We start from the raw sequence: 6,518 nt of genomic DNA on the forward strand, positions 1-6,518 counted from the left end.
AAAGTGCTACTGCAAGATTGGGTGGGCTCGAACCCTAGCCTCGTGCTTGCGGATGAACCGATTGAGGTAGTAGACAAATTTGTTTAACTGGGCAGCTGTATCAGTCCCGGTGGTCTCACGAAAGATGATATTTCCATCCGGATTGGGAAGGCCAGAGCAGCTTTTGCGAACCTACGTCACCTGTGGCGTGGGCGCGATATCAGCTTCTCTGTCAAGGGTCGAGTTTACACGCTGCTGTGCGCTCCATATTACTATATGGATCAGAAACCTGGCCGCTGCGCGCCGAGGACGTCAAAAGACTTTCAGTGTTTGACCATCGCTGTCTTCGGAGCATTGCCCGAATTTGGTGGGAACACCGGATCAGCAATTCTGAAGTACGTCAAATGGTATCCGGGAGAAATAACTCACCCTCGATAGATGAACTGATCACACTGCATAGGTTGCGCTGGCTTGGTGACGTGCTGTGTATGCCAGTCGACCGACTTCCTCGAAGGGCTCTTTTCGCACAACCACGTGAAGGATGGAAGAGAGCCAGAGGCGGTCAAACAATGACTTGGCAGCGAAGTATGGAAGCAATTACCAGAAAACTCAGCTGCACTGGTCACTGCCGTCTTCCTGGATGGGGACCCCGAGACGGGCCACATCAATGGCTGGAGACATTGTCAGACATGGCCCAGTCGCGCTCTCAATGGCGCTCGTGCATCAAAGCTATTGCATTCAAAGCATAGCTCCTTTTCCAACCCCCCCCCACTTGACAGCTCACTGACAATGCTGGATTTATGCACCAATTTACCAGCTCACGCGTGCAATGCGCAGCTACTTACCACCCCCCGCCCCAAATCATCGGTGAACGAAACTGCGGCAGCTGCAACCACTGGACGACGAGTACGCGGTTATTACAGCTGACAATGATGATGATGATGCCAGGGCAGTATCCCACCCCTCGTACAACCGTGACACTTACAGCTAACAACACTCCCATCATCGTCATCACCATCATCATCAAAGACAGCAACACCAATGTTGACACCGATGCTTCACTGCTGTACAGTCATAAGATTCGTCTAGTTATATTTAAAGTCCAAGAGTGAAAAGAAGACAAAAACAGTGGGTGAGAGAGGGGACCTAATACTGACTTTGCCAAGCATTCTGAGGTACCTATTCCTCCAAGGGCTCAGTCAGACAAGCAGGAGAGAAACTGACAGCGATTAGCCGCCATTTCTTGTAAAGTCCACAGCCAAGCACAATTGGGATCACGGGGACCCTATCCTGAAAGGCGTGCAACACCAATAATCGTTCAGCTGTAACACCCTTCCGGTGCCTAACTGCCATGCCACCCGGAGGAAGCACGAGGGCTGGGATACTGCCAGGTTGCCCAGGCCTAGACAGGGGAAGTCGAGTGGCAGAGGTCGGGTTCGAACCACGAGCCTTCCGGTCAGTAAATTCGCGCTCTAACCACTTGGGCCATCTCGCCCCTACAAGAGCAATAACATCAAAACTATTCGTGATCTCTTTCAAGCCCTTCTGCCCCGCAGTTTGCACCATTCTGAAGACACAGAGAACAACACTCGTCTCAGTAGAAGGTGTTTTGGCATGCGTAGCACATGACCGAGCTATCGCAGTCGGTGGTGCTCGATGTTCTCCCGAGTGAAGTACCTGCCGCACAACCAAATACCCGTTTTCTAATCACCTTGTTGCTAACAATACTCTCATGCCACATCGGCCGTCGCGTGGTGCCATCAACCGGGTCGCCTTACTCGCTGAATACAGCAGGGGGAGTAAGCGAAAACATGCTACTGCTGACGCCTCCGCCCTTACACCTTCACGTTTTCCCTCTTCCACCCTCCCCCACCCAAATTCGAATGCTTTCTCCGCAGGTTCCAGCCTAGGACTGACCGTTTCGCTCCGAGTTCGGTTAAAACCCTAAACACTTCCAAGTCTATTTTCAAGCCCAGGAAGCATATCTACTTTAATTTTCGCACACTGAAGCAACCAGGTCAATAGGTGGCTCTTGCTCGTATGCTGGGTTCCCTCCGCAATGATTTTGTCTGTCAAAAACAAAGGTGTGGGATGCAAGTCCTGTGATTGAACTAATGGTCTCCTCGCTCTCTTCCAGGTTCTGATTTCGAAACTCTGGTGATGCAGAGGCCGTTGAAGCCGGATATGCTTGGGTGGGTATTGTATTGAGCGACCGAGTGGAGCCGTCTCTCCGTGAATGAATGCCCCTTGATAGTCGCTTCTGTGCGGCTCGTTTGGCAACATCTCTGAGAGAATCTAGAAGTGAGGTCCATCGTACCTTGTTTATTGTGCCTGCTTACATCCCAACTGGACAAGAACTCCTTGGGCATACCCTATTGAGCAAGTGTGGTTAACAGCATTGACAGATCGAAAAAATCGAACCCATTCCTGAGGCGAAGAAAGATCAAGATTGTGGGCCGTCTGTACATGTGGCGCTGCTCTAACACCTGACGGAATGTGAAGATACGGTCGACGCATCCTCGATCCGTTCGAAATCCCGCTTGATGCTCACGGATCAAATAATCACGTGCGACGAAGAATCAGTGACACCAGAAGCCTTGTCAAAACAGGAGTCAAACTGACACCTCTGAGGTTACTACATTCACCGCAGTGCCCTTTCTGAAAATGGGCACCACTATCGATTCACCCCAGTTGTCTGGGACGGTCATTCTCTCACATATACTAAAATAGGCTGGACAGGCACTGACCATGGAATCCACCGTCATCCTTGAAAAGAGCACGTGGAAGGTCGTCATGACCAGCAGCATGGTGAAGCTTGAGTAGAATAATATACCTCTGAGACTGAAAGCAGCTTCATATTCACAGTCCATCTTTCTGTTGAAGGCGAGGATTCTGGATTGGATGTGGCAGGTAGCCAGCTGGGTTGCTGTTCGAGATAGTGTGCCCAGCGATCCAGATGTTTTGCGTTGCTGCATATCAGGGAGCCATTTTTGTCCGTGATTATTTCTAGTTACGAATTGGCTGACGCCATTCAAAACCACCAACTCTTCTGAGGCACCGGTGGTCGAAGAGCTGAAGGCGCTTCACATCATCTGCCCTCGGAGGCCATGTTTTGCAACCATTCAAAAACAGTCCTTACAATAGCATGGTACACGCGACCATTAAGATTAAATAGTATGCCTTTTTGACGCCACAAGTGACGCAAATTAGAAGACGTGATTCGCGCCTTTGAGACTTGTGCACCGATTCAATCAGTCACTTCCATCAAAGCTAAAACTAGCGAGGTACGTAAAAATATCCACGACCTACGGCGATTCTCCTTTAATTGAAAGGGTACGCGCAGGGACTGTGCGGTATGACGCATGACTTTGCATTTTGAAGGGACTAGGTGCATGTCGAAAGATGGTATGATGCTGATCAGTTTATTCAACAGGCCTTTAGATTTCAAAGATAAGGGTGATGTCGTCTGCGTACTCCAGATCGACAAAGTTCAAATCAGAAATGTGAACACCTGGGTTTTGAAGACATCCTAGCATTCACACCAATTGCTTCGACGCCCGCCATCCTCGAATAGAGCGGATGGATGGTTGTCAGGGTCAGAAGCGCGATGACGCTTGGCTATGGACATACACCTCTAAGACTGAATGAGGCTCCACATTCGTAGACAACGTGGCCTTTGATAGTTCCACAGACAAGATGCTTCCGACGATCAGCTGAATGAATCAAGTGGAACAAACTGCGGACGCTTCCGGTTACTTTCGCTTCTTCCATTTCTTCGGCCACTGAAACATACCATGCTTCCTGGTCTGCACTCACACTCGGTTTTACCTGGCGTCGTATGATGTGTGGAGTTGAGCTGTAGTTATTACCAGGAGGAGTAATTTACCGGTCTTCAGAAAAGCCACGGTCCTATCAGAGACCCAGTGCTAGGGTAATGTTGGCTGGGCGGTACCGCAGATACAAATTATGGCACTGAGTAGGTCTCCGGTTACTTATTTCTAGTGAGCATTAACATCTGACATAGGATCAACCGGGATGAGCTGGATGAGCCGGCTTAGATAGGTTTGTTTTACTTCTGGATCCATGAGTTTTTGGATGGCTAAACGAAATATCCGCGTTTTATGTAGACCTAAAGACAGTGAAATGCGGCGACAGACAAGTGTATGGTCGGATGTGTTCCAGAGGGAGTGACATGCATTGACTAACCCTCACCACCTGCAACTGACGACAATGTGGTCTATTTTGGTACGGGAATGGATTGTTGGTGAACACGACGTAGTAATGTGACCTTCATTATCCCAGAATCGATATCGCAAAGAACAGCCGGTGATTGGCTTACAAATCTTGCACTGGGTCATGGACTGAAATCTACTATATCGTTTCTGTCTGACACAAGACTGGACGAAGGGAGCTGTGAGACAAACAGTCCTCTGGCATACGAAGTATGTGACGTAACAAATGTGTGGTCAGCTGATTTATTCAGAGTGGATGAACATTTTCAAAATCCGCCTAGCATACTTCAGCATTACAGGCCCAATGTCCCCACCAAACCGGCGCAACACATCACAGGCACTAATGATCAAACAGTCTTCAAAGATGTCGCAGGAAGCGGCCGCGTATTTGATCTATACAGTAGGACAAATCGGAATGCGGCATTGTACCCTCTACCCCTGACAGTGAAGCTGATGTCACGTCGGCGCCACGAATGTCGGTCCCAAAAGGTACACTAGTTTTACCGATTCATCGAGATTTCTTTTTCACAGGTTCTCCGGGAATGAGGCAGCTGTGCAAATAAACTAACCTATCCACAACATCAATTGGTTCACCTAAAAGCGAGAGATTTGGATTTGATCCCAACCAATATTGCAGTAGCAACTTGCACTTTAAAAGTGCAAAGCGCATCACAAACTGTGCAGCAGAATTTGTCAGGTTATTTAAAACAGTTAGCACCTGTAAAGGGCCTGATCCAAGAAAAACAATACCGTCAGTGTGCTCGATGTCGGGCTGATGCTATTACCACAACCTCGACCGTATAGCTATAACCAAAGTCGAGGTTGTGGTAATAGCATCAGCCTTGTTGTAACCACTATACCACATTTTAAGGGATTTAGTGAGTGACACTTTCGTCACAACTCAGCCGCCCGGGGAGATGTTCTGTGATGCGTAAGCCTACTTGAACTGCACATAGGCACCAACCAAGAATCCATTTTCCATGAACTTGTCCAGTAATAGGTCATCACCGCGGTACAGCACAAATGTCCTGTTGCTGAATTGAGTAAAGGGTAGTACAACAAATAGACCTATCCGAATATCTTCGTACGAAGATGGCACTTTGACTCTGCATATTACGTAGTATGCAGAGTCAAAGTGCCAGGTGCTTGGTAATTTTATTATGCACCGCAAATATCGTACTCGTGATCCACCAACCCCAAGTTTTCATTAGTAAGAACCTTTCTTCACATTAAATACTGTATTGAATTTCAGGCGAAAGGATTTCTGACCTTTTAGGCATAGGAAATCCGAAAGCCGGCGCCGAACTTCGAAACATGCGCCATCAAGGTCAGTTCAATTCACGAATTGATACACAGGATCGAGGCTTCACGGTTTCATGGCTTGATACACGGGATCGATGCAATATCCCAAGTCTTCCGGGTCGATTTTGCTCTAATCGGTCAGTGGCTCTCGTTCACCTGAACGGCACAAGTGAAAAAGGGTGTAGAACTGCTCTTTATGTCCTCAGTGCGGGGCAGTATGTTCGCCAGCGCGAGGATTCGCAAAAGTAAGTGTCTAATAGTGCTTCAAGCCGGGTTCTAGAAGGAGCGTGAACAACCGTCGGAGGAAGGTCGTTCCACGCAGCTACTACCCGAAATGAGAAAAAATTTTGTCTAATGAATGTGTGTGCTCCGTGCTTGAGGATTTTCTTACTATGTCCCCACCATGTGTTTGCTGGGTCAACGGTAAAAAAACTGTTTGCCAAAGTTTGTTCAAACAGGGCATAAGTAAGGATTAGATCCCCTCGGAGGCCTCGATACTCCCTGGAAGGAGATCAAGCATCACGAGACGCGTTTCGTCGTCCACGGATTTGAGGCCGGCAACCATTCTCGTGGCGACCCGCTAGACACGCTCAATGTAGGTGACGTCTTTTGTGCGTCCTGAGTAGACAACTTGGTTGGCGTATTCCAGGATTGGTCTGACGTAGGCCCCACAGAGTATTTGGAAGTCCATGCGAGTAATACGGAGAGAAGGTGCGTCGGATCGTCCGTAAAATGTCGAATGCCTTCTGGGCCGATTTCTCATGGTGCAGTGAGAATGACAAGCTTGAGGAGACCCAGATGCCCAAATCCTTTTTGGCATTTATCCTCATGATGTTTTCTGACCCTTCCTCACCACCCATGGCAAAGGCAATCACTGAGTCTTCCAAGTGACATATGGACGCACTTTTCGTCATTCAGAGGAAGGTGACAGTCCAACGAACATTGCTTTGCAGCGTCTACATCCATTTGGCGGCTACTGGCATTGGAACTCCAGGATTTCAAGTT

General features: G+C 48.5%; 1 protein-coding gene across 1 annotated transcript in view; it reads right to left on the bottom strand.

Annotated features, from left to right (window-relative positions):
• T265_02282 (hypothetical protein) overlaps positions 1 to 5,587 on the bottom strand; it is a gene marked incomplete at both ends in the record, with an annotated part of 104,314 nt that extends 98,727 nt beyond the window's left edge. Inside the window, one exon of the mRNA XM_009166486.1 lies at positions 5,481 to 5,587. The remainder of the gene's footprint in view (positions 1 to 5,480) is intronic.
• Between the last annotated feature and the right edge of the window lie 931 nt (positions 5,588 to 6,518).

This window comes from Opisthorchis viverrini (assembly GCF_000715545.1).
Source record: "Opisthorchis viverrini unplaced genomic scaffold opera_v5_26, whole genome shotgun sequence".
Taxonomy (NCBI): Eukaryota; Metazoa; Platyhelminthes; class Trematoda; order Opisthorchiida; family Opisthorchiidae; genus Opisthorchis; species Opisthorchis viverrini.